At 42.4% G+C, this 27805-nt stretch overlaps 1 protein-coding gene across 1 annotated transcript in view; it reads left to right on the plus strand.

Annotated features, from left to right (window-relative positions):
* Window positions 1-27805, plus strand: part of brsk2a (BR serine/threonine kinase 2a) — a 454159-nt gene that overhangs the window by 268302 nt on the left and 158052 nt on the right. The gene's annotated exons all lie outside the window — the stretch shown is intronic.

Genomic DNA, 27805 nt, shown 5'->3' on the forward strand with positions numbered 1-27805 from the left:
CTGTAATGGCCCTTCTGTAACTGACAGAATCGTCCATTATCTTCATAAACCGTTTGTCTTCCACTGACTTATTTTTTCTCCTCGTAGGACTTCTTATTGAAATCTGTGGTGTGTTTACCTATCAACATTTCTTCCAGATTTGAAACTGAGATTCTGTTGGCTGTAACAGAAGGAAGGCGACTCTTGTCCTCATTATTATGTCTTCTAAGGGGACCGGTGACAACCCACCTCAGTAGGGTCCTTACAGCATATGGTCCATTTTCACAGCTGTTAACCGCCTCCCATGGTTCCGTGAGCTTGGGAGCGTGGGTTCCTATCAACAGCTCCACTTCTGCATTAATTTCAGGAATCTTACTCAGGTATGGCCGCTTTTTCTCTGTTGGGATGTTTTCTGTACTCACTGGGATGTTGTTCTGAGTGTAGACTTCAGGTAATTTGATGAAGTTGTGGCTGTGCTACCTTGGTCTAGGGAGGCGTATGTCTGGATAACCCTGTTGCCTTTACTGTGTTTGACCTGTACTGGTACAATAGCAAGTACACATTCTTGGTCCCCGGCCCCAGTGTGCCCATACAGTATGTGTTCAGAGAAACCAGTGCACTACTCACTGGTGCTTTTGATGATTGCTCTGCTGTTCCTCTGTTCTCTTATTAATATGAAGCACACTTGGGTGAGTTTGGTTACATACACAGCATTTGAGATGCCTATTGTGGTCTCTTGACATGTGCCCACTTGATAAGCAACCAAAATAAATTCCCTTTTCCTTTAGGAAACCAATCTTCTCCCCGAGGCTCCTTTTCCTAAGTTGTGGACACAGCTCCAACTTGTGACCGCCGTTACAGAACAGACATCTGATGTATTGGGTTTGGGGGGTTTGCTGTGGTGATGGCACGCTGGTAGCAAAGCTGCTCCCTGTGGATTTGTGAATAGATGTGCGAATGAGCCTTGACTGTGCCCTTTGATTCTTGTTTCTGGATTGTGTGGGATCTTGAATATCACCGAACCCTGGATGTGTTGCTATTATCATCGTTTTTTCAATGAACAGGATGAGATCAAGGAGTCTAGCACGCCCCACCACGGTGCTGCTCCTGTAACTCACAAGCTCCTCTCCCTGAGTTTGTAGGGTAGTTTCAAGATGATGTTCTTTAAGCTGGAGGCCAGATCCACCTCGTCCATGTCTTCCATATCTTCCATTGCATTACAACAAACTCTGAGGTATAATGCATACGCCTGTAATGCCTTGTGGTCTTCAGGTTTTGATGCTAGGCCAGCTAAAAGCCTTCTCCATGTAGGCATCGGCAATCTTGTATTCATTACCATAGTGCTCCTTTAATAAGCCCTTGGCTTTCTAACAGCCCCTATCCGGACCCATATGTTGGCAGCTCCTAACTAGCTATTAAGCCTGCCATCTGGTGTACTGTTCGAGGAAGCGATGTTTGTCTTGGCTAGTTTGGGCTCTATTCTCTATACCATGTACTGTAAAATGTCATCATCAAAAACTGTATTGTCTCTGGGTGGCAGAAAGGAATGATGTTGCTGTTTGACTAACATAGCAGTAACTTCATTCTGTCTTTGGAGAATGGTCATGAGAGGGTTTTCTATGTTTTCCTGTGAAATGTCCTGAGCACCGTCCTGTGAATTGGAAAGTCTTGCCTGTTCTCCCTGTGGCCCTCTATGTGAGTTGGTCAGCACAGAGGGGCCTTGTCCTGTATAGGCCTGCAGACTTAGAGTCTTGTGCAGCAGTGTGCTCTCCATGAGCTGCCGTCTGAATCCCACTGTGTCCTGAATGTTCTGATTGAGCTGAAATACTGTGAGCCTGGGCTGGTTGAATGTCATTATGCTCAATGACTTGGGATCCTTCTTTGGGACACAGGCTTATAGGGCATGTCTGGCAGAAGTGCCCCTCCGCCCCGTGTGAAATTCAAGTTCTGAGATGCTGTGTTTCTCTGCCATTTCCTCAAAGTATACAGTCATGCCATTTATTGTTGTTCAGTTGGCCATTCTTTCTTCTCCTGCAGATGTCAAAACCATGAGCTTTGCTGAGGCAGCTGCTATTTCAATTTACAGCTAAAGAGTCTCCCTTCTTTTCCTCAGTTCCATCTTTTGTTGGTTTAATTCCTCCTCCCTATCCTCCAGATGGTGTTTGAACTTGAGAGCAGCAGCCTAGTTATAAATGCTGCTCTTTCAGCCTCTGCTCGGATGCAGGCTCAGGATGAGGAGGATACACCTGAGCGTGAACTCCTGTTAGACCTGCGGCTGGAGGTTTGGGACACACTGTCAGTAGGTTTAACATCAGCTTTTTCATCAATGCATTCATACGGCTTCTCTGTTGCTGGGGCTGCACCTGCAATCCATTGAGACACAGTAACAAGAAATGCCTTAATATGCTGACATTTGGGTTCATACTAATTCAACATGTCATTTTTTTCTTTCATCGTCAGGTATCATGTGATGATAGGAATCAATAAATGATTTCAATCCATTCAACATTTAACTGAACTGGAGCAGGTTTTATTTAACAATTTCAATATTCTTATTGTCAGTCATCAGATCAATGACAATGTTAATTTTGAGAGTCAGCTTTCCCAGTTTAGCCGTTCTGGATTTGTGCATTTGGGAAACTTTCTCTTTCATGTCTTTTTCTGATTAAGGCTCCTCCACTAGCGCCATGCTTCCCCCATATACAACACTATCTGCAGTGGTAGAATTCTCTTCAGCCATATTCCCTCAATAGCTAAAACAACTTGTTTTTGCGTGGATTCCATGACGCAGTTAGCTTTTAACAGCTAGGACCGCTTTTTCTTGTCCCGGAATCCCGCTTAACAGACAGGTTGAAGCCTGCTTGACAGAGACGCTAAGCTGCTAGCCATCAAGCTAACGAAGTTGGTACTAGATGAGTTTTGCAATGGAACCTTCTTTGTCTGGAGAAATAAATGAACGGGTCCAGCGCTGTAGGAGTTGTATTTACTACGCTTTGTTTTGGAACAAACCGGATCACTCGGAGTCCAATGTGGCAATTGTTTGCTTGCCGAGGATTATATGCTTGAGGTGGCTTCCTTGATCATGCAGGTCGCCAGCCTACGTAAGAAACTGGGGAAAACGCAGAGTGGAATGTTTATATTTTCTACGCCGGTGGCTGGATGGCGTTCGTGCTTGTTGGATGCATCTCCGCCTTGTCATTTGTCGTTATCCGACTGGCCGGTGATGAGAGTGGAGTCGAAGGAGCACAGCAAGAGGAGCAAGGCAATCAATGATGGTCGCATGTCACGAGCCGTGGAAGCCGAAGACAGCGGCCTCCCGCAAAGCAGTCTACACCTCCCGCAAAGCAGTCTACAACAAATTGTTTTTCCGTCCTGGAGTCAGATTTTCCTGCACCTTCGTCGCTTGGGGTGCCTGTGTCTGCGGCCGCAGTGCCTACTACTATGATTTCGAAGTCCACGTTGACAACCTTCCGTCCCTGCTCTGGATCGAGCGGGGCTTCTCCATCTGTCAGAGGCCTGCACCAGGCTCCGGGAGCAATATTCTCAAGTTATCCTGCCTCTCGCCCGTCCATAAAAGGTTCTTCGAATCCTGTGAAGTATGGGAGTGGGTGTATTTCCTCGTCCTTATCGCAAGCCATGATTTTGGGCAGCTCCGTGGTAACAATGTCCTATCCCCGAGCGCAAGTAAATGACATTACTTAGATGCTCCCGAATGTACTACATCAGGACATGGAAATAAATGATATCGTAGTCCATGTGGGTTTTAATGACATTATGAAGGGCAGCTCTGAACAGTTGAAACTGTATTTTAAAGAGCTGAATAGTTTCTCCAGCACCATCTCTTAGCTTTATAGTAGAAAAGTGGTGATACTGCTAATTGAATTTGAGCTAGTGACTATCAGACACATTGAAGAGACAAACAGAAGACCCATCATATCTGGCCCTGTGCCCTCTCTGAATTGTGGCATTGAACGCTTTAGCAGTATTCTTTCTCTTCACAACTGGCTACATGATTATTGCACCTCAATGGGTGTAACTTTTATTGACAATTTTGAGCACTTTTGGAAACAAAACACGTTTCTTAAGGAGGATGGGATGCACCCAAATCATTTTGGTTCCTGGATCCGTTCACAGCATTATAAGGCTGCGTTGAGACAATGACTTATCATTGACCCGAGCCCAGCTCAGCTAATCCCTAGCATTGTGAAGCAGAGTTGTCATTCAGCAAATGTACATTACACCAGGGGCGTTGGAAGACACATTGTAAGTAACCTAATTTATGTCCTTATATCTGTCCTGAATGCCTCTGCTGATCCTACAGCTGTTGTATGCAGTAATCATGTGCCTATGAACCAGATGTATACTGTTAGCAGTGAGGCGGTGTGCCCTAGGAGGAGGTCCACTGTGTGCAGCTCACCCTGCACTAACATAAATAACATGAGCACATCTACTGCTGCTAAGCTTCCCAGTAAAGCAACGAAAGCAAGTAAGCATCCTAGAAGAAAAGTGCTCAAAATAGTCCACGTTAACATATGTAGCTTAAGAAACAAGGTTCATGAAATCAATAATATGCTAGTAACAGATGACATTCATATTCTGACTATCTTTGAAACTCACTTAGATAATACCTTTGATGATACAGTGGTAACAATAGAAGGTTATAACATTTACAGAAAATATAGAAATGCCAATGGTGGAGGTGTTGCTGTTTATATTCAGAACCACATTCCTGTAAAGATTAGAGAGGATCTCATGTTAATTACTGTTGAAGTAATATGGCTACAGGTTCACCTGCCTCACCTAAAGCCCTTACTCGTGGGAAGCTGCTATAGACCACCAAGTGCTGACAGTCAGTATCTGGATAACGTGTGAAATGCTTGATAATGTATGTGATATCAACAGAGAGCTATATTTTCTGGGTGATTTAAATAGTGACTGGCTTTCATCAAGCTGCCCACTCAAGAGATGAGGCAAAAGGAATGGAAAATAAGCCTGGCTGCACAAAGATAAAATTCTACGAAATTCTGACTTGTGCTGCTAATTGATTCTGACTTGTGCTGCTTCACTGATTTCTGCTCTCGTAAAAGCCTGGGTTTTCCTGACGTTAACACTTTAAGCTTATTACCTAAAATTGATCAATTGAAAGTTTGGGTTCACAGCTCCAATCCACATGTGTTGGTCATTACTGAGACATGGTTAAGAAAGAGTGTTTTGAACACTGATGTTAACCTTTCTGGTTATAACTTTTTTCGGCAAGACACATCTTCTAAGGTGGTGGAGTGGCAATCTTTACCAAGGAACACCTTCAGTGCACGGTTGTCTCCACCAAGTATGTCCCCAAACAATTAGATTTGCTGGTTTTAAGCAGTAAACTTTCAAATAGCCATTTTATGACTGTTGCTGTGTATTATTGTTCACCATCAACACCGGCATGTATCCTACCTGCCCTAAGCTCTCTCCTGGCCCCTTACACTAAGTGTGAATTTGTCCTGCTAGGTGACCTAAACTGGGACATGCTTAAAGCACCTGACCAAGTCCTAAAGCAATGGGACTCCCTAAATTTTTCTCAGATTATTACCAATACCAAAAGGTATGACTCCAAACACCCAGAAAAGGCTACTCTCCTTGATGCTATCCTTACAAATCAGTCTGGTGTTTTCTGTAATGACCTTAGTGATCACTGTTTTACTGCCTGTTTTTGTAATGGCTGTTCAGTGAAATGACCTGTCCTGATTTGTCATAGATACTTGCTAAAAAACTTTAATGAGCAAGCCTTCCATCACGACCTGGCCTCCGTAAATTGGTATAGAATCAGCTTGATTCCATCTGTCGAAGACAAAAAATAATTTTGTGATATTGTTAACAAACACGCCCCCATAAAGAAAATGAGAATTAAAAACAGGTTCAGTCTCTGGTTCGACCGTGATCTGGCAGAGTTACTCCACCTCAAGAATTCCATTTGACAAAAGGCTTGGCACATGCACACTCAGGCTGACTGGCTCTCGTTCAGGCAAATGAGAAATAAGTGCACTCAGGCTATCCGGAAGGCCAAAGTTAGTTACTTTAAGGAGTAATTCTCTCTCTGTGGGTCTAACCCAAGATGTTCTGGAAAACCGTTAAAGACCTGGAGAATAAACCCTCCTCACAGCTGCTCATGACCCTTAATGTTGATGATGTGGTTGTTACTGACAAGGAGCACATGGCTGAGCTCTTTAATCACCACTTCATTAAGTCTGGATTCCTATTTGACTCAGCTATGCCTCTTTGCCCGTCCAACATTTCCTCATCTCCCACCCCTTCTAATGCGACTAGCCTAGATGCTCCTCCCTCTTTTTCCCCTGCCCCGCTACAAAGTTTCTCCCTGCAGGCGGTCACTGAGTCTGAGGTGCTAAAGCAGCTCCTTAAACTTTACCCCCAAAAAACATCTGGGTCAGATGGTTTAGACCCTTTCTTCTTTAAGGTCGCTGCCCCTATCATCGCAAAGCCTATCTCTCCCCTCTGGGGAGGTTCCCATTGCTTGGAAGGCAGCCACGGTGTGTCCTTTATTTAAATAAGAGGTCAAGCTGATCCTAACTTTTATAGGCCGATTTCAATTTTTATTGTTTATCAAAACTGTTGGAAATACCTGTCAATAATCAACTGACTGGCTTTCTTGATGTCTATAGTATTCTCTCTGGTATGCAATCTGATTTCCGCTCAGGTTATGGATGTGTCACTGTAACCTTAAAGGTCCTAAATGATGTCACCATTGCCCTTGATTCTAAGCAATGTTGTCCTGCTATTTTTATTGACTTGGCCAAAGCTTTTGATACAGGAGTATTGGTGTCTCTGAGGGGTCTTTGGCCTGGATTGCTAACTACCTCTCTCAGAGTGCAGTTTATAAGTCAGAACATCTGCTGTCTCAGCCACTGCCTGTTACCAAGGGAGTACCCCAAGGCTCAATCCTAGGCCCCACGCCCTTCTCAATTTACATCAACAACACAGCTCAGGCAGTAAGAAGCTCTCTCATCCATTTATATGCAAATGATACAGACTTATACTCAGCTGGCCCTTCCCTGGATTTTGTGTTAAACGCTCTACAACAAAGCTTTCTTAGTGTTCAACAAGCTTTCTCTGCCCTTAACCCTGTTCTGAACACCTCCAAAACAAAGGTCACGTGGTTTGGTAAGAAGAATCCCCGTCTCCCCACCGGTGTGATTATTACCTCTGACGGTTTAGAGCAGGCCTGGGCAATTCTAGTCCCCGGGGGCCTGATTGGTGTCACATTTTTCCCCCATCCCTAGCAAACACAGCTGATTTAAATTAATTGCATTTTTAACTGAAGAGCATGATTAGTTGATAATTGGAGTCAGGTGTGTTAGCTGGGGCTGGGGGAAAAGTGTGACACCAATCAGGCCCCCAAGGACTGGAGATGCCCAAGCCTGGTTTAGAGCTTGAGGTAGTCACCTCATACAAGTACTTGGGAGTTTGACTAGATGGTACACTGTCCTTCTCTCAGCACATATCATAGCTGCATGCTAAGGTTAAATATACACTTGGTTCCCTCTATAGTAATCGCTCCTCTTTCACCCCAGCTGCCAAACAATCGCGAATTCAGATGACCACCCTACCCATGCTAGATTACAGAGACATAATTTATATACCAATCGACCATCAGATTTGCCAGCAATGCTCCTTATAGGACACATCTATAATCCTTTGTAAATTGGTCATCTCTGTATACCCATCGCAAGGCCCACTCGTTGATGCTTATTTATAAAACCCTCTTAGGCCTCACTCCTCCCTATCTGAGATATCTACTGCAGCCCTCATCCTCACCATGCAACACCTGTTCTGCCAGTCGCATTCTGTAAAAGGTCCCCAAAGCACACATAGATGGGGCGCTCCTCTTTTCAGTTCGCTGCAGCTAGCGACTGGAACGAGCTGTAAAAAACACTCAAACTGGACAGTTTTATCTCCATCTCTTCACTCAAAGACTCAATCATAGACATTCTTACTGACAGTTGTGGCTGCTTCGCGTGATGTATTGTTGTCTCTACCTTCTTGCCCTTTGTGCTGTTGTCTGTGCCAAATAAAGTTCTTACCATGTTTTGTGCTGCTACCATGTTGTGCTGCTGCCATGTTGTGTTGCTACAATGTTGTCATGTTGTGTTGCTACCATGCTGTGTTGTCATGTGTTGCTGCCATGCTATGTGGTTGTCTTAGGTCTCTCTTTATATAGTGTTGTGGTTCCCGCAGGAGGCCTTTTGCCTTTTGGTCAATTTTTTTTCTTAACTGACTTGCCTAGTTAAATAAAGGTTAAAAAAAATTGCTAAGAAAAAAATGATGAAGAACGATAGTAAAAAGCTTTGGAGCACCTTAAAACCTTTTCACATGTGAGTTCCAAATATCTCTAACGGTCGCCCCAGTGTGAGTTGTTTTATGCACGTGATGTCAGATTGCACGCACTGTTCCAAAATGTGATTATTACGCACAGGACAGTTAACACTTGCTGCCTGCTAATTATTATTTCAACTTGTCATTTCAAATTATTTTTTAACAATTATTTTTTTATAACAACAGTTTGAATTGAGGTCTGTTCCGCCTTCTCATTAATTCACATAGAAGTAGCCCATTTCAGCGTTGCGGACAATTTATGTTTGAGGCTTTACTGTGCCGGATAAACTTCTCTCTTCTAGGAGAGCCCACTGCACTTCACTCATATTTGCGCAGATCAAGTAAGCATATATTTGGGCAGTCTTGCAAGAATTGGAACATTTTCTTGCTGGCGCTCGCTTTGCCTGCCTTGTTGTTTTCCTTACAAATAATAACTTTGGACATGTGCGTTCCTATCAAAGTAAGTTCCTTATTTTCTGTATATCATGTTGTCGTTTCTACTGTAGGAGCATACAGTATGTATGTATGTATGTATGTATGTATGTATGTAGCATAATGTATTCACAGTTTTCAAATAATACATTCCGATTATTGCATTTATTGTAATCGACACCTACGATGTGTGTAAAATACTTTTTTTGAAGGTTGTACTGATTATAATGAGCTAATGCTAAGCTATTTGCCAGCTATGTGTGGCGCCATGTTTGTTGACATTATACAATGCATTCTGGGTGTCACATAAACGTCTGTCAGACCCAAGATGTTATAATGAGGTGAAGGAATGGTTCACTCATCTTTCGGGTAAACTTCCGGAAGTGAATGAAGGGAAGTGGATGATCGTAGACGACACACCCTCTTCAACTATAAACAGACCAAACTCATCTTGTCTCCTCTTATTACCTTTGATTGATGCAAAGAAAAAATAATAATTCCGCCGCGCACAAGCTACTCATCGTCGGATTACTTTCGATTTCTAGGAAGTGTTTTACTCAATTATTTCAATCAATGGTGAGCTCACCCGTGATGTGATTAATTACAAATAGCAATTGCTATTAGCTAATTCATAATATAGTTTCTGTCACCCGAGAGTTATAAAAATATGACTGCTTGTGTTAGCGCTAGGACTACATTTTCTGGTTTGGATGATTGTGTTATGCTGTAGCTACTTCTGTTAATGTCTTTACATTGCATCCAAAAATAAACTGGTCACATTCTGGGACATACCTTTTTAAAGACTGCGTTTGTGCAAAATGTTTCTGAAAAAACAGTGTGCCAGCTCAAATGCTGATTGTTGCGTCATTCGAAACTGGAAGTTAATAAGCATTCTAATCAAGCGTTGTAATCTCACCGGTTTGATCGTACGCAACAGGGATCACTATAGAACGATCACACCCGTTTGTTGGTACGTGTGAAAAGGTTAAATTACATTTTGGGAAAAAAGGCAAACTCAGCTCCATCATTCATTGAATCACATGGCTCATTCATCACAAAACGAACGGATATTGCCAACTACTTTAACGTTTTTTTCATTGGTAAGATCAGCAAACTTAGACATGACATGTCAGCAACAAACACTGACACTACACATCCAAGTATATCTGACCAAATTATGAAAGACTAACATTGTAATTTTGAATTCCGTAAAGTGAGTGTGGAAGAGGTGAACAAATTATTGTTGTATCTCAACAATGACAAGCCACCGTGGTCTGACAACTTGGATGGAAAACTACTGAGGATAATAGCTGTCATGATCGTCGTCAGGGTGGAAATTACCGGACCAAGGTGCAGCGTTGTGAGCGTATATTTTTTCTTTACTTTTTCAAATGTCGCCAACAAAACAATAATACAACAAAAACGACCGTGAAGCTCCGTATGGCTATACGTGCACAAACGAAGACAACCCACAACTACCAAAAGGAAAAAAGGCTGCCTAAGTATGATTCCCAATCACAGACAACGATAGATAGCTGTCCCTGATTGAGAACCATACCCGGCCAAAACATAGAAGCAAACAACATAGATTGCCCACCCCAAATCACACCCTGACCTAACCAAATAGAGAAATAAAACGGCTCTCTAAGCTCAGGGCATGACAATAGCGGACGGTACTGCAACTCCTATTTGCCATACTTTCAATTTAAGCCTACTAGAAAGTGTGTGCCCTCAGGCTTGAAGGGAAGCAAAAGTCATTCCGCTAACTAAGAATAGTAAAGCCCCCTTTACTGGCTCAAATAGCCTACCAATCAGCCCGTTACCAAATCTTAGTCTACTTTTGGAAAATATTGTGTTTGCCCAGATACAATGCTATTTTACAGTAAACCAATTGACAACAGACTTTCCCTTTCATGCTTGTAGGGAAGGACGTTCAACAAGCACAGCACTTACACAAATGACTGATGGTTGGCTGAGAGAAACTGATGATAAAAAGATTGTGGGGGCTGTTTTGTTAGACTACAGTGCAGCTTTTGACATTATCGATCATAGTCTGCTGTTGTTATGGCTTTACACCCCTTCTATATTGTGTATAAAGAGGTACCTGTCTAACAGAACACAGAGGGTGTTCTTTAATGGAATCTTCTCCAACATTATCCAGGTAGAATCAGGAATTCCCCAGGGCAGCTGTCTAGTCCCCTTACTTTGTTCAATCTTTACTAATGACATGTCACTGGCTTTGAGTAAAGCCAGTGTGTCTATGTATGCGTATGACTCAACACAATACATGTCAGCTACTACAGTGACTGAAATGACTGCAACACTTAACAAAGAGCTGCAGTTAGTTTCAGAGTGGGTGCAATGGAATAACTTAGTCCTAAAAATTTCTAAAACTAAAAGCATTGTATTTAGGACAAATCATTCACTAAACCCTAAACCTCAACTAAATCTTATAATAAATAATGTGTAAATTGAGCAAGTTGAGGTGACTAAACTGCTTGGAGTAATCCTGGATTGTAAACTGTCATGGTCAAAACATATTGATACAACAGTAATTAAGATGGGAGAAGTATGTCCATAATAAAGCGCTTCTCTACCTTCTAAAGGCTAGGCGTGCCGCTAGTGACACACCTCGACAACATCCGGTGAAATTGCAGAGCGCCAAATTCAAAATACAAAAATCGTAATATTAAACATTCATGAAAATACAAGCGTCTTACATCGTTTAAAAACGTAACTTATTGTTATTCCAACAGCTTTGTCAGATTTCAAAAAGGCTTTAAGGCGAAAGCAAACCATGCGATTATCTGAGGACAGCGCCACGCACACAAAATCATTAAAAACATTTTCCAAACCAGCATAGGCATCACAAAAGTCAGAAATAGCGATAAAACAAATCACTTACCTTTGAAGATCTTCCTCTGTTTGCAATCCCAAGGGTCCCAGCTACACAACAAATTGTTATTTGTTTGATAAAGTCCTTCTTTATATCCCAAAAAAGTCAGTTTAGTTGGCGCGCTTGATTCAGTAATCCACTTGTTCCACTCATTCAAAATGAATACAAAGGAATCCCAAAAGTTACCAATAAACTTCGTCCAAACAAGTCAAACAATGTTTCTAATCAATCCTCAGGTACCCTAATATGTAAATAAACAATACAATTTAAGACGGAGAAAAGTGTGTTCAATTCCAGAGATAAATAACGAAGTACGCACCCTCATCCACGCGTGCCACAGACTGCAGTCAAAATGAGAGCCACCTTGAAAAGCTACAAATTCTAGCTAATTCTTCAAAAAACAAGCCTGAAACCCTTTCTAAAGACTGATGAGATCTAGTGGAAGCCATAGGAACTGCAATCTGGGAGGATTTCCTTTGATTTTCCCATAGACAAGCATTTCAATGGGTGGTCACCTCAACAAACTAAAAAATCCAGATGGATTATCCTTGGGTTTTTGCCTGCCATATCAGTTATGTTATACTCAGACATTAGTTTAACAGTTTTAGTGTTTTCTATCCAGTGCTACCAATTATATACATATCCTAGCTTCTGGGCTTGAGTAACAGGCAGTTTACTTTGGGCATGTCAGTCATCCTAACTTCCGAATACTGCCCCCTATCCCTAAGAAGTTTTAACAGCACTATCAACAAGGCAGGTGCTACAGGCCCTTGTTTTGTCGCACCTGGACTACTGTTCAGTCGTGTGGTCAGGTGCCACAAAAAGGGACTTTGGAAAATTGCTATTGGCTCAGAACAGGGCAACACGGCTGGCCCTTGGATGTACACGGAGAGCAAATATTAATAATATGTATGTCAATGTCTCCTGGCTCAAAGTGGAGGAGAGATTGACTTTATCCCTACTAGTATTTATGAGAGGTATTTACATGTTGAATGCACCATGCTGTCTGTTTGAACTACTGGCAGACAACTCTGACACCCATGCATACCCCACAAGACATGCCACAAGAGGTCTCTTCACAGTTCCCAAGTCCAGAACAGACTATGGGAGGCACACGGTACTACATAGAGCAATGACTACATGGAACTCTCTTCCACATCAAGTATCTGATGCAAGCTGTAAAATTAGATTTAGAAAACAGATACAAATACAACTATTGGAACAGAGGGGACTGTGTAGCAACACAAACATAGGCACAGACACATTCATACACACACACACACACACACACACACGATAACATATGCACTATACACACGTACACATGGATTTTGTACTGTATATACAGTATGTGTTAATGGTGGAGTATGGGCCTGAGGGCACACAGTGTGTTGTGAAATCTGTGAATGTATTGTAATGTTTAAAAAATTTATAAACTGCCTTAATTTTGCTGGACCCCAGGAAGAGTAGCTGCTGCCAATGGGGACCCATAATAAATACAAATACAATAATTTCGATATTTCAATATGCAATCATAAACATGGATCAATAAGCACTCCGGTGCGGTCCGCTCATTTAACTGTGTCGCTATATCATTAATCTTCACACTTCAATGAATTAGGCAGCGGAGATTGGAAATCGGGTTCTCTGCATTCAATTCTTTGTACAAATAAGTCACTCCAATAGCAAACTTTCTATCACTTTGAATGCATGATAAATGTAGCCATACTCTTACATTTACCCATTAATCAATCCAAAGGTTTCGGCGCTTGTTAGGCTACTTTACATACCCAAGTGCGTCTTTTCTACAATGTAGTCTTGAGTCCTTAGTTCCTTGGTTAGGCGTCTTTCCAAACAATCCCGTTTTCAATTCCAACTAAGTCTTTTCCAGCAGTCTTTTGACTAAAATAATTTGCTAATTTGTCCAATATAATTGTCCCAATACAATTTCCATTCTAATCCTTTAGTCATAATGGAGAGGGTTGAAATGTTTGTCTTGACGCATACAAATCCAATGTCCAGAGTTTGATTCAAGTTTAAAAATAATACATTTATTTGTCATTCCTCTGTATACAAAAATGAAAATAGTTGTACCAAAACAAATTCTGATCATTAAAACTAAAGAAACAAACAGCATGGTTAACATGGTCTGGTACGGTAAAAAGACTGTATGCTGCCATTCCAGTCACTCCCAGTAGGCCTTGGAGCATGTATGCCTTTTAACGGTATTCTCCATTGGCCTGTAGAGGGAGTACACACACTTGACAGGGAATTAGTGGCAAACACACGTACAACAGAAATGCATCATGAATTGGAAACATACACATTTACAATATGACCTATTTGGCTCCTACAGTCACCGTTGATCGAATCCTATAATCAAATAATGCCTTTGTGTAGATAAGAGAGCAGGGTTGGGGTCAATTGCAAAAAGTCAACTGAAATTCCAATCCCACAATTTTCTCATATAAGAAAGAATTGAGGAACATTGACGTTTAGTAGACTTTCTGAATTGACTGAATTGTAAGGTAATTGCCCCAACCTTGCCAGAGAGTGCACCCCTGCCGACTGCTGCAAGTCACTGCTTGCATTTGAATATAAACCGATTGTGAGTCTTGCTTAACGCCATCTGAATGAATGAATAAGGCGAGGATTGGTGAAAGGGAAACCTCATTTTGACTGATTCAATGACATACATGTTCACCTCAAGGAAGGGTGAAAAAAAGGATGCGTTCTCGAATGGTTCCATCTGGATCGTCTTAAATTGCTTCCTCTCCTAACCACCATTCCTTAATCTGCATTTACATGATAGTACGGGGTTGTGTTTATTAGGTACCAAAACAGAAGAAAATATATTGAATCGTGGAGGGAATAATTTGACATCTTCAATAAGAAACGTACATTTGTCTGTTCAAAACATTTTGAAACATTCTCCATTGCATGTCTTGATGACCACGACCTTGGCGTGAGTAAGTAAGTGATTACCTCATGGAGGGGAGGAAAGGAAGACGGAAAGAAAGAAGAAACAGAGGAAAGAAGTGTTTATTTTAGCAGGCTTCCTTTGGAACAGCTGTGGGTATGGGACTGCCATGCTTTATGTGTCCACATGGACCCATCACCATCCACAGACAGACGCATGCACACACTCACACACACACACCACATGTGGCATTTTTCTGCCCCCATATTACCAGGCCATCTGCAGCAGAAAATGGATTACCCCATAATTTAGCATATTAAATCGCATTGGATCCGTTATAGAACACAACAACAATAACAAAAATAAAATCCAGGGTGGAGAATTTGGTTGTTTAACCTGTCATTTGGTTTAACAACATTGTTGGAGCTGTACTGTTAGATTTCAATGCAGCCTTTGATATTATTGAACATAAAGTGTTGAAAAAACATATGTGTTATGGCTTTTCAACCTCTGCCATTTTCTTAAATGGAAGCTTCTCTAATGTTAATCATAATAAGTGTAGTGTAACGCAGGGCAGCTCTCTCGGCCCTCTTCTCTTAAAAATACAATATATGCCACTGGCATTAATCAAAACCTGTGTCTATGTATGCTGATGATTCGACCCTACACGTCAGCAACTCTCTAGGCAGAGAGTTGCAGTTAGTTTTACAATGGGTTGCTCGTAATAAACTAGTCCTGAACATCTCTGCAACTAAGAGCATTGTATTTTGTACAAATCATTCCCTAAGTTCTAGACCTCACCTGAATCTGATAATGAATAATGTGGCTGTTGAGCAAGTTGAGGAGACTAAATTACTTGGTGTTACCTTGGATTGTAAACTTTCATGGTCAAAACGTATTGGTTCAAAGGTTGTGAAGATGGGGAAAGGTCTGTCCATGGTAAAGAGATGCTTTGCTTTTTTGATACTACACTCCACAAAGCAAGTTCAGCAGGCTCTAGTTTTATCCTATCATGATTATTGGCCAGTCATATCAAATAAAACAATCTCATCAAATGTTTTTTGTCAAATGCGCCGAATGCAACAGGTGTAGACAGTTAATAACAGTTACTAAATAAACTACAGTAAAAAATAGAAGAGCAACAATAAAATACCAATAACGAAGCTATATGTATAGGGGGTACCGGTACCGAGTCAATGTGCGTGGGTACAGGTTAGTCAAGGTAATTGAGGTAATATGTACATGTAGGTAGAGGTAAAGTGACTATGCATAGATAATGGATAATAAACAGTGAGTAGCTGTAGCGTAAAAAAAGCATTTTGGACCCAGACTTGGCGCTCAGGTACCACTTGCCGTGCGGTAGCAGATAGGACAGTCCATGACTAGAGTAACTGGATTCTTTGGCAATTTTTAGGGCCTTCCTGTGACGCTGCTTGGTATAGAGGTCATGGATGTCAGGAAGCTTGGCCCCAGTGATATACTGGGCCGTACGCAGCACCCTCTGTAGCACTTGCAGTCGGAGGCCGAGCAGTTGCCATACCAGGTGGTGATACAACCAGTCAAGATGCTCTCGATGGTGAAGCTGTAGGATCTGAGGACCCATACCAAATCTTTTCAGTCTCCTGAGGGGGAATAGGCATTGTTGTGCCTTCTTCACGAGTGTCTTGGTGTGCTTGGACCATGATAGTTTGTTGGTGATGTGTACACCAAGGAACTTGAAGCTCTCAACCTAATCCATTACAGCCCCGTCGATGAGAATAGGGGCATGCTCGGCACTCCTTTTTCTGTAGTCCACGATCATCTCCTTTGTCTTCATCACGTTGAGGAAGATGTTGTTGTCCTGGCACCACACTTCCAGGTCTCTGACCTCCTCCCTATAGGCTGTCTCATCGCTGTCGGTGATCAGGCCTACCACTGTTGGGTCGTCGGCAAGCTTAATGATGGTGTTGGAGTTGTGCTTGGCCATGCAGTCATGGGTGAACAGGGAGTACAGGAGGGGACTGAGCACAAACCCCTGAGGGCCCCCTGTATTAATGATCAGCATGTCGGATGTGTTTTGCCTACTCTTACCACCTGGGGGTGGCCCGTCAGGAAGTCCAGGATCCAGTTGCAGAGGGAGGTGTTTAGTCCCAGGGTCCTTAGCTTAATGATGAGCTTTGAGGGCACTATGGTGTTGAACACTGAGCTGTAGTCAATGAACAGCATTCTCCCGTATGTGATCCTTATGTTCAGATGGGAAAGGGCAGTGTTGAGTGCGATTGAGATTGCGTCATCTGTGGATCTGTTAGGGCGGTATACAGATTGGAGTGGGTCTAGGGTTTCTGGGATGATGGTGTTGGTGTTGGTGTGAGCCTTGACCATGCTGTTTCTTTTGTAAGAGCCAGTTTGAGAGAGCTGCTACGTTGGAGCTGCGTGTTGGTGTTACATTAACCAACTCGCTTCGGGATTCAATACACACTTCACAACACAGATATCCTTTTAAATAACAAATTTGCTTATTCATTCATGCATGTTTTTGTTTGTTCTATATGTAATTCTATGCTTCACAACAACACAAAGAACTGACCGAAGTCCCTGAGTGGTAGTGTCAGTTCTTCAGGATCACGTACGATTAGACTCCACCACCATTTCCTCTGCCACAGACACAGACTCCATTCCAGTTATCAGCTCATCCATTCGTAGACCAGTAACTGTGTAGGAAGCGTCCAGCCATCCACCATTCTGGCTTAATTTCCCCAAGCGTGGAGCCAAGGATCTATTGCAGTTTCCGGCCCATTGATTCATTTAGTGAGACAGGATATGACGCTGATAGCAGAGCCCCCTAGCCAACCAATGCCAATCAGTTATTCCACAGCCAGACTTCCTCCACTGACCAACAAGGCTAACGATTGCCATTGGATAATGATAACCACATTAATCAACCAGGCAAATGATCTCCCTGTCAAATAACCAATTTAGATTAGTGTCAGTCTCACCACTCTTCTCTGACCTTCGGGTTTCTGGCGGGAAGAAAGAGTTTCGGTTTTAATTTTTCTTCTCTCGATCTGTGAATCTTTCTATGTCACTTTCTCAGAATCTTTCTCTCTCTCTCTCTCTCTCTGTCTCTCTGTCTCTCTCTCTCTCTCTCCTTGACTTACCTCTTCACCTCCTTTCAACTTTTCTCTTTCCTTTCCCCATCACTGTTTCTCCTTCCTTCCTCTCTCTCTCACCTTCCCTCCAAATCTCCCCTATCCTCACCCCCCCCCCCCCCTCTCCACACAGCAGGTTACCATGTGTCATTTTGGCGTGGCCCTGTGGCCCTGCAATAAAGCCTTAATTAATTGCTATGGAGAGGAAAAGGTTGGAGGGGTGTAACACACACACATATGTAGAAGTTAAAGATAGTGGTGGTGGGCTGTGAATAGGAGGGAGGGCGATTGGGAGGGTGGGTGGTTGGGTGGGTGGGTGGGCGGGCGGGATGGACGGACGGACAGACGGACGGAGGGAGGGAGGTAAGGAGGGATGAGGCGAGGAAGAGAGGGAGGGAGAGAGAGGGAGAGAGAGAGACACAGAGGGAGGATGGGACGGACAGAGGGAGAGAGTTCGCTACATTTTAGAAAGCGGGTCGCCACTATTGCACTCTGGATGGAGAGATGGCAGAGGAGTGGGGTTGTGGGAAGATGAGGGATTGAAGAAGAGCTCAGAGTTAATGGCCAACGATGTTGTTTTGCCAATAGAAGCCATTTTGAACACCGTCCATTGAGTTACTGGTCTCCTGGTAAGAGGCAAAAGCCCTTACGCAGAACAGAGTGAGATGGTGGACTCCCTATGCTCCTAAGGGATCTAAGAGTACAAATAAAGCCTTGAAGTACATGTGAGCATTAGAGCCTAAGGCCGGTATCATGTAGCAAAAGTATGGTAAATGTAGAGTTATATTTACAGTATAAGGCCAAATGGCCCCCTATTCCCTGTATTGTGCACTATATTTGACTAGCAGCCATAGGGAATAGAGGGCCATTCAGGACACAGATATGTTACCTTAAGTCCTTGCTTACTTCTCTCATTTCAATTAACCGAAACAGCGAAGCTGTTCGGTTTAAAAGCTAAGCAGTCTATTTCTCCGACAGCTCATCTTTCACAGTCATACAAGAGCGGGGAACCAAGTGTTAGAGGGAGCTAATACTCACACTAAACCCCTGCCTCAGGTGGTGAAGGGCAATGTGTCGCGCTGCTGATAGCGCCCGTTAGCAATGGGATTAGCCCTGATTAGCCTAGCCCGAGTCCACTAATGCTAATAAGTGACACCACTTTCGCAAGATGTTCGCAAAAGCTGGGTTCCTATTCCCCTGTATGGAGATCCCTATCCTTGTACTGGGTGTTGTTTTTCCCTCACCAGCACTGATAACTATCGTAAAATATGACTTGCCTAGTTGAATAAAGGTGAAATAAAATAAATAATTTCCACATTTCCACTGTAGGTGTATTGTCCAATAAAATCAATGTTCTGTTCTCAGCCAAGGTTCTGAACCCAACCATCTGTCTTGTCTTTGAAACGATGCCTTGTTGCCCGAGTGAATAGCAGACTATGTGTAAGCTACCCTCCAAACAATAGTTATACTAAGAGAAATGTCCACGAAGTCAGCTGTGTGACACAAAGGCGAGAAGGGAGGGGTGCATAGGGCAGAGGGGAGACAACTGGAGGGTAGCAATGGAGGGAAGTCGAGGGAGCATGAAAACAGGGTCATATGGTCACCGACACGAGGGATGAGTAGGCGAAAGGACAAAGATGCGAGGGGAGCGTTCCAAATCCGTTTGGCTCTGTGCTTCCGTGCTGATCCCCCGTGGCAGGTTCACGCGTCCCCCTCACCCCCGAAACTTTGACGCAAATCTGACTTGAGCACCGCGGTTACAGCGGAAGCAAATTCAGCCGCCTCCAAATCCAGCCCATGTCTCCAAGACTTTGCTTTGTAAACAAAAATGTCCAAGTAACCAAACACAAGCATTTCTGCCTCTACACTGCTGTCAACTTTCTCCTCATGTTCCAAGAAGTCCTTCTCTGTTGTTTGTACAGTGTTTGTCTCCTGTAGTGTATAAGGAATAGCCTGCTTGGAGGTTTGAAGAGATTGAATGGACCTAGGTGGACATCTGGACCTCTCCTCAGCCATAGGCTGTACTTTACATAGACCGTTTGATTATGGCGGAGCGTTGAGTTAAGAATCTACTGGGTGCTTTGTGTTTTGGTTTGTTTGACCTGCATTTGCAAGTGTATTAGACAGCATAGTCAGAAATGTGAGAGTGTGGAGGGATAGACAGAAGAGAAGGGCTGAGACAGGGTCTGTACCAAAGTCGGCACAGGTAAGTGATGTGTTCTGGAGTCAAGGGGACTAACCACTCTGCTGGACTCCACATTTGCAACATTGCCGTTCAGCTACGTTTCAGTGTCAATTCAATCGACCCTACGGAAGATTTGTTTGGACAAGGGATATTTCAGGAACTCCTGCGTTGTCGTTTCGAAGTCTGCAGCGGTGTCACATAACATGAGCTAACTCCCAAGATGTGTTTTGACGGGTTATTTTCGTAACCTCCGTATTGTCGCTTCGTGCAGGAGACCTTGTGACCTCCTCTTTATAAATGGTCACCCTCCATTTCTCACTGTCATCCGTAAATGATACTTAGTCAAGTTATTTTGGTGAAACGTTCATACAGTGTCTGCACGACAGCCATTTTATCTCAATCAGTTTCATGGGGATATGCATTTAGATCTTCTTGAGTTATACAGTGTTGTTTCAAAGTAGCTTTCATCCCTTTCATACTAAGATGTTTCCCGCCAACTTTTCCATACTAAAACTTTTTCCTGCCTTTTCTTTATAACTGACAGTTATTGCCAGTATTGCCAAACGACAATAGTGCTTTTGGTAAAGTTCTGCCTAGGGCTGTTGACATCAGTCACGAGTCATGAAGGCAGTCAAATTCCATGTGACCGTTTAGTCACGGTAATTAGGCTTCTCCAAGCTCTGATGCTGCTGATGGTCATTAGTAGCCTACCAAACTTGCTAACTATCTTGTACTCAGCACTCTATTGTCCCTCTAATCCCTCTGACATCAATGCAAATGTATTCAAAAATCGAATGAAACTTAATAAGCTTTACAAGGGGTGTAAAGCTTAACTGGCATACATACGTGATGGTTTTTGTCTCTCTCTCTATCGCACCAGCTGTCTCTAGCTATGAATGTTCGGCTATGAAAAGCCAACTGACATTTACTCCTGAGGTGCTGACCTGATGCACCCTCTACAACCACTGTGATTGTCAATGAACGTTTGAACATCGTTTGAACATCTTGGCCATGTACTGTTATAATCTCAACCCGGCACAGCCAGAAGAGGACTGGCCACCCCTCAGAGTCTGGTTCATCTCTAGGTTTCTTCCTAGGTTCCTGCCTTTCTAGGGAGATTTTCCTTGCCACAGTGCTTCTACATCTGCATTGTTTGCTGTTTGGGGTTTTAGGCTGGGTGTCTGTATAACACTTTGTGACATCGGCTGATGTAAAAAGGGCTTTCTAAATACATTTGATTGATTGAGGGCACAGGGAGAAGGGCACAACGGCCACTGGCCACAAACAGCATGGATTTTTTTGGGGTGCATTACAGCCACACAAAGGGGTTGCCACTGTGAAATTCTAGGCTTTATCAAGTGCTTGTCAAATTGTGAATATATTTTTTATTTAACTAGGCAAGTCAATTCTTATTTTCAATGGCGGCCTAGGAAGAGTTGGGTTAATTGCCTTGTTCAGGGGCAGAACGACAGATTTTTACCTTGTCAGCTCAGGGATTCAATCTTGCAACCTTGCAATTACTAGTCCAACACTCTAACCACTAGACTACCTGCCGCCCAATGAGTGACTGACGTAAAAAGAATCCAGAGCTCCTGCTGTTCAAGCAAATCATCATTAGAGTCGCATCATGCAGCCTTAAAATGTATAAAAATCTAAACATATAGCCCAACGTTTGCAGGACAACTAAAGTTACATTAACAACTAAGTTAAGCATACAACCGCTCAACACAAAATAGCAGCATGTGGCACTCCCTGAAATTGTTCGGAAAAATATCCTTTCTATTTTATTCAGCTTTTTTCAATTGTATTCTTCATACTTTAAAATAATGCCACGGAATTCTAAACAAATCTTGTCTGCTAAATGAACTAGTGTAGCCCACAGCCATTTGGCATTGGCAGATCAGGACCTGACACAAGTTCAACTCAGAGAATGCTGTTCTGTTCTTCTGAAATAGACAACATTTTATTCATATCATGCTTCTTTAGCCCTGTCTATAATAAATCATGGATTTATTGTGAAGGTGTAGGCGATATTACATTGATTTATTATACTTTTTAAAATTTAGATGTTCCAAAGGTCTGCATCATGTGTGGAAGCCACAGCCCTAGTTCTGTTTAGTATGACATGTACCCACAGTGGACTACGCTCTTAAAACTTCTTAGGGCTAGGTTTCCCGTCAGCAGGACACCTGTAGACAATTTCCGGTGAAATTGGAGGGCGCACAATTCAAATAAATAATCATACAAATTATGGATATTAAACATTTAGGTACATACAAGTGTCTTATATCGGTTAAAAGCTTAAAGTCTTGTTCATCTAACTGCATTGTCCGATTTATAATAGGCTTTACAGTGAAAGCATGCCATGCGATTGTTTGAGGACGGCGCCCCAGATCAAAATATTTTATATTTTAGCAATTAAATATTAACTTACTTTTTGATAATCTTCCTCTGATTTGCAATCCAAAGGGTCCCAGCTACAACATGCATGGCCGTTTTGTTAGATAAAATCCTTCTTTATATCCCAAAAAGTCAGTTTAGTTGGTGCCATCGATTTGAGTAATCCACTCGTTCAACATGCAGAGAAAGGAATAAAAAAACTACCGCTAAACTTTGTTAAAACAAGTCAAAATACATTTCTATTTAATCCTCAGATACCCTGAAATGTAATTAAACTATAATATTTCATACGGAAAGAAGTAGGTTCAATAGAAAAGCAAAATAAGCAGGTGCACGTCCTCTTCGTTGCTCGCGCACAGACTGATTTCCAACTCTGACTCCCAGTACCAAAACTCAAAATTCTTCCCTGTTTGGGAAGAAACAAGCCTGAAACCTTGACCAAAGACTGTTGACATCTAGTGGAAGCCATAGGAATTGCAATCGGGGTGCTGGAATTGCATATAGCTTTCCATTGTAACAGCATGGGGCTCTCAAAATAAAGAAGAAATCCGGTTGGTTTTTCTTTGGATTTTCTCCTACCATATCAATTGTGTTATAGTCTCATACATTATTTTAACGTTTCTACGAACTTTCTACAAAGTGTTTTCTATCCAATGGTACCAATTATATGCATATCCTGGCTTCTGGGCCTGAGTAACAGGCAGTTTACTTTGGGCACGTCAGACAGGAAGTGGAGAAAAATAGACCCTAGCCTGAAGAAGTTTTAACCTTTTCAGATGTACCAACCAACAAATGGGTGTTATCATTCTACAGTGGTCCCTGCAGCATACGCTCAAACCTGTGTGATTAGAACGCTTATTTAGATCGTCTAGTTTCGATTGACTCAACAGTCAGCATTTGAGGTAGCCACATTGTTTTTTCACAGAAACTTTTCGCACAAACACAGTCCTTACAAAGTTATATTTTTTGGGATGCAATGTTCAGACATTCACAGTAGCGACAGCACATAATCATCCAGACTGGAAAATGTAGGCTACATTATTTTTTACATTTTTTATTAACAACAAATCAATACAGGAAGTACATGTGGGAACACAAGTATATAAGTCCTAGCGCTAACTGAGGAATGATTGACGTAACACAAGCTGTCATAATTAGATAAATCAGAAACCACAATATGAATTAGCTAATAACTAATTCTATGTATTTTTTCAATACATCACAGGTGAGCTCACCATTAATTTAAATAATTTAGTTAAACACTTTCTAGAAAACGCAAGTAAAGGTAGTTTGTGCCACTGCCATGTTTGTTTTTTTCACGTTAACCGAAGATAATAAGAGGAGACAAGATGAGTTTGGTCTGTTTGCAGTGTGTATGTTGAAGGGGGTGTGTCGTATACGATCATTCACATCCCTTCATTCACTTCCTGAAGTTTACTTGAAAGATTAGTGAAAAATTCCCTTCACCTCATTATAACATCTTTGGTCTGACAGACGTTTACGTGACACCCAGAATTCATTGTATAATGTCAACAAACATGGCGCCACACATAGCTGGCAAATAGATTAACATTAGCTCATTATAATCACTACAACCTTCAAAAAAGTATTTTACACACATCATACGTGTCCATTACAATCTATGCAATAATCAGAATGCATTATTTGTAATCATTACTTGAAAACGTGGATAAAGATGTAAATATATTATGCTACATACATACATACATACATACATACATACATACATACATACATACTGTATAATACAGTAGACACGACAACACGATATACAGAAAATAAGACAATTCCTTTGATAGGAACGCACACATGTCCAAAGTTAGTATATTGTAAGGAAAACTACAAGGAAGGCAATGCAAGCACCAGCTAGAAAATGTGCCAGATCCTTCAAGACTACACAAATGTCTGCATACTTGATCTGCGGGAAACACTGGGCTTTCCTTTTTGTAGTCTAATAATGTTTATGATGACTTGCCTAAATTAATGAATAATTATTACTTTTTTATAGTGTATATTTTCTATGGATTTGTTAAAATAGACACCCACCCACATCTGCACACATCTACAATGTAAAACTTTCCCCTGCAAATGCACAGCATTATACTGGCTCCACAGTGGCAAGCTTAATATTGTATGTTTGCTTTACAGAGAGATGCTGTAATATGTTTTACAGTACTATTTTACTTACTGTAAAGACATATTATGGCATCCTTGCTGTACATTTACAGGGATGCTGTAATGTTTTGCAGTAAGGAAAATAGTACTGTAGAGCAAAATTACAGTATTAAGCTGCCAACTCTGGTGCCAGGGTAATGCCGTATATTTACAGTGAAATTCTACCTGAAATCTAAATGTAAGAGAAACAATGCATTTGTACATAAAATATATTTATTAAAATTGGTAACAACATTAAAAAACGAATTAACAACAGAATTGACAATAGAAGTAACAAGAAGATACAGTACCAGTCAAAAGTTTGGACACACCTACTCATTCAAGGGTTTTTCTTTATTTTTTACTATTTTCAAAATTGTAGAATAATAGTGAAGACATCAACACTATGAAATAACACATATGTAGTGAACAAAAAAAGTGTTAAACAAATCAAAATGTTTGTTATATTTGAGATTCTTCAAAGTAGCCACCCTTTGCCTTGATAACAGCTTTGCACACTCTTGGCATTCTGTCAACCAGCTTATTGAGGTAGTCACCTGGAATGCATTTCAATTAACAGCTGTGCCTTGTTAAAAGTTAATTTGTGGAATTTCTTTCCTTCTTAATGCGTTTGAGCCAATCAGTTGTGTTGTGACAAGGTAGATTTGGTATACAGAAGATAGCCCTATTTCAAATCAAATCAAATTGTATTAGTCACATGTGCCAAATACAACAGTGAAATGCTTACTTACGAGCCCTTAACCGACAGTGCAGTTTAAAAAAATACGGATAAGAATAAGAGATAAAAGTAACAAGTAATTAAAGACCAGCTGTAAAAAATAACATTATATACAGGTGTGCCGGTCCAGAGTCAATGTGAGGGGGCACCGGTTAGTTGAGGTAGTATGTACATGTAGGTAGAGTTAATTAAAGTGACTATGTATAGATGACAACAGAGAGTGGCAGTGGTGTGGGGGGGGGGGGGGGGGGGGCAATGCGAATAGTCTGGGTAGTCATTTGACTAGATGTTCAGGAGTCTTATGGCTTGGGGGTAGAAGCTGTTTAGAAACCTCTTGGACCTAGACTTGGCGCTCCGGTACCGCTTGACGTGTGGTAGCAGGGAGAACAGTCTATGACTAGGGTGGCTGGAGTCTTTGACAATGTTTAGGGCCTTTCTCTGACACCGCCTGGTATAGAGGTCCTGGATGGCAAAAAGCTTGGCCCCAGTTATGTACTGGGCTGTTCGCACTAGCCTCTGTAGTGCCTTGCAATCGGAAGCCGAGCAGTTGCCATACCAGGCAGTGATGCAACCAGTCAGGACGCTCTCGATGGTGCAGCTGTAGAACCTTTTGAGGATCTGAGGACCCATGCCAAATATTTTCAGTCTCCTGAGGGGGAATAGGTTTTATTGTGCCCGCTTCACGACTGTCATGTTGTGCTTGGACCATGTTAGTTTGTTGGTGATGTCGACACCAAGGAACTTGAAGCTCTCATCCTGCTCCACTGCAGCCCCGTCGATGGAATGGGGGCATGCTCGGTCCTCTTTTTCCTGTAGTCCACAATCATCTCCTTTGTCTTGATCACGTTGAGGGAGAGGTTGTTGTCCTGGCACCACAGGGCCAGGTCTCTGACATCCTCCATATAGGCTATCTCGTTGTTGTCAGTGATCAGGCCTATCACCGTTGAGTCATTGGTAAATGTAATGATGGTGTTGGAGTAGTGCCTGGCCGTGCAGTCATGAGTGAACAGGGAGTACAGGAGGGGGCTGAGCACGCACCCATGAGGGGCCACTGTGTTGAGGATCAGCATGGCAGAAGTGTTGTTACTTACCACCTGGGGCGGCCCCTCAGGAAGTCCAGGATCCAGTTGCAGAGGGAGGTGTTAAGTCCCAGGGTCCTTAGCTTATTGATGAGCTTTGAGGGCACTATGGTGTTGAACGCTGAGCTGTAGGCAATGAATAGCATTCTCAAATAGGTGTTCCTTTTGTCCAGGTGGGAAAGTGCAGCGTGGAGTGCAAAAGAGACTGCATCAGCTGTGGATCTGTTTTGGCGGAATGCACATTGGTGTGGGTCTAGGGTTTCTGGGATGATGGTATTGATGCGAGCCCTGACCAGCCTTTCAAAGCACTTCATGGCTACATACGTGAGTGCTATGGGTCGGTAGTCATTTAGGCAGGTTACCTTAGTGTTCTTGGGCACAGGCACAATGGTGGGTTGCTTAAAACATGTTGGTATTACAGACTCAGACAGGGAGAGGTTGAAAATGTCAGTGAAGACACTCGCTAGTTAGTCAGTGGATGCTCGGAGTACACGTCCTGGTAATCCATCTGGCCCTGCGGCCTTGTGAATGTTGACCTGTCTAAAGGCCTTACTCACATCGGCTACGGAGAGCGTGATCACACAGTCATCCGGTACAGCTGGTGCTCTCATTCCTGTTTCAGTGTTTTTTGCCTCGAAGCAAGCGTAGAAGTAGTTTAGCTCGTCCGGTAGGCTCGTGTCACTGGGCAGCTCTTGTGCTTCCCTTTGTAGTCTGTAATGGATTGCAGGCCCTGCCTCATCCGACGAGCATCAGAGACGGTGTAGTACAACTCGATCTTAGTCCTGTATTGATGCTTTGTCTGTTTTATGGTTCGTCGGAGGGCATAGTGGGATTTCTTATAAGACTCAGGGTTAGAGTTCCGCTCCTTGACAGTTGCAGCTCTAGCCTTTAGCTCAGTGAGGATGCTGCCTGTAATCTATGGCTTCTGGTTGGGGAATGTACGTACGGTCACTGTGGGGACGACGTCATCGATGCACTTATTGATGAAGCCAATGACAGATGTGGTGTACTCCTCAATGCCATTAGAGGAATCTAGGAACATATTCCAGTCTGTGCTAGCAAAACCGTCCTGTAGCTTAGCATGTGCTTCATCTGAACACTTTTTTATTGATCTAGTCACTGGTGCTTCCTGCTTAAATTTTTGCTTATAAGCAGGAATCATGAGGATGGAATTATGGTCAGATTTGCCAAATGGAGGGCAAGGGAGAGCTTTGCACGCATCTCTGTGTGAGTATAGGTGGTCCCGAGTTCTTTTCCCTCTGGTTGCACATTTAACATTCTGATAGAAATTTGGTAAAACTGATTTAAGTTTCCCTGCATTAATGTCCCCGGCAACTAGGTGCGCTGCTTCTGGGTGAGCATTTTCTTGTTTGCTAATGGCAGAATACAGCGTCTGGCACTAACACAATGCTATGTTAGTGCCAGCCTCTGACTGTGGTGGTATGTAAACAGCTACAATGAATATAGGTAATGTGGTCTGCAGCTTATCATGAGAA

Source organism: Salvelinus namaycush, chromosome 21, assembly GCF_016432855.1.
Source record: "Salvelinus namaycush isolate Seneca chromosome 21, SaNama_1.0, whole genome shotgun sequence".
Classification (NCBI taxonomy): Eukaryota; Metazoa; Chordata; class Actinopteri; order Salmoniformes; family Salmonidae; genus Salvelinus; species Salvelinus namaycush.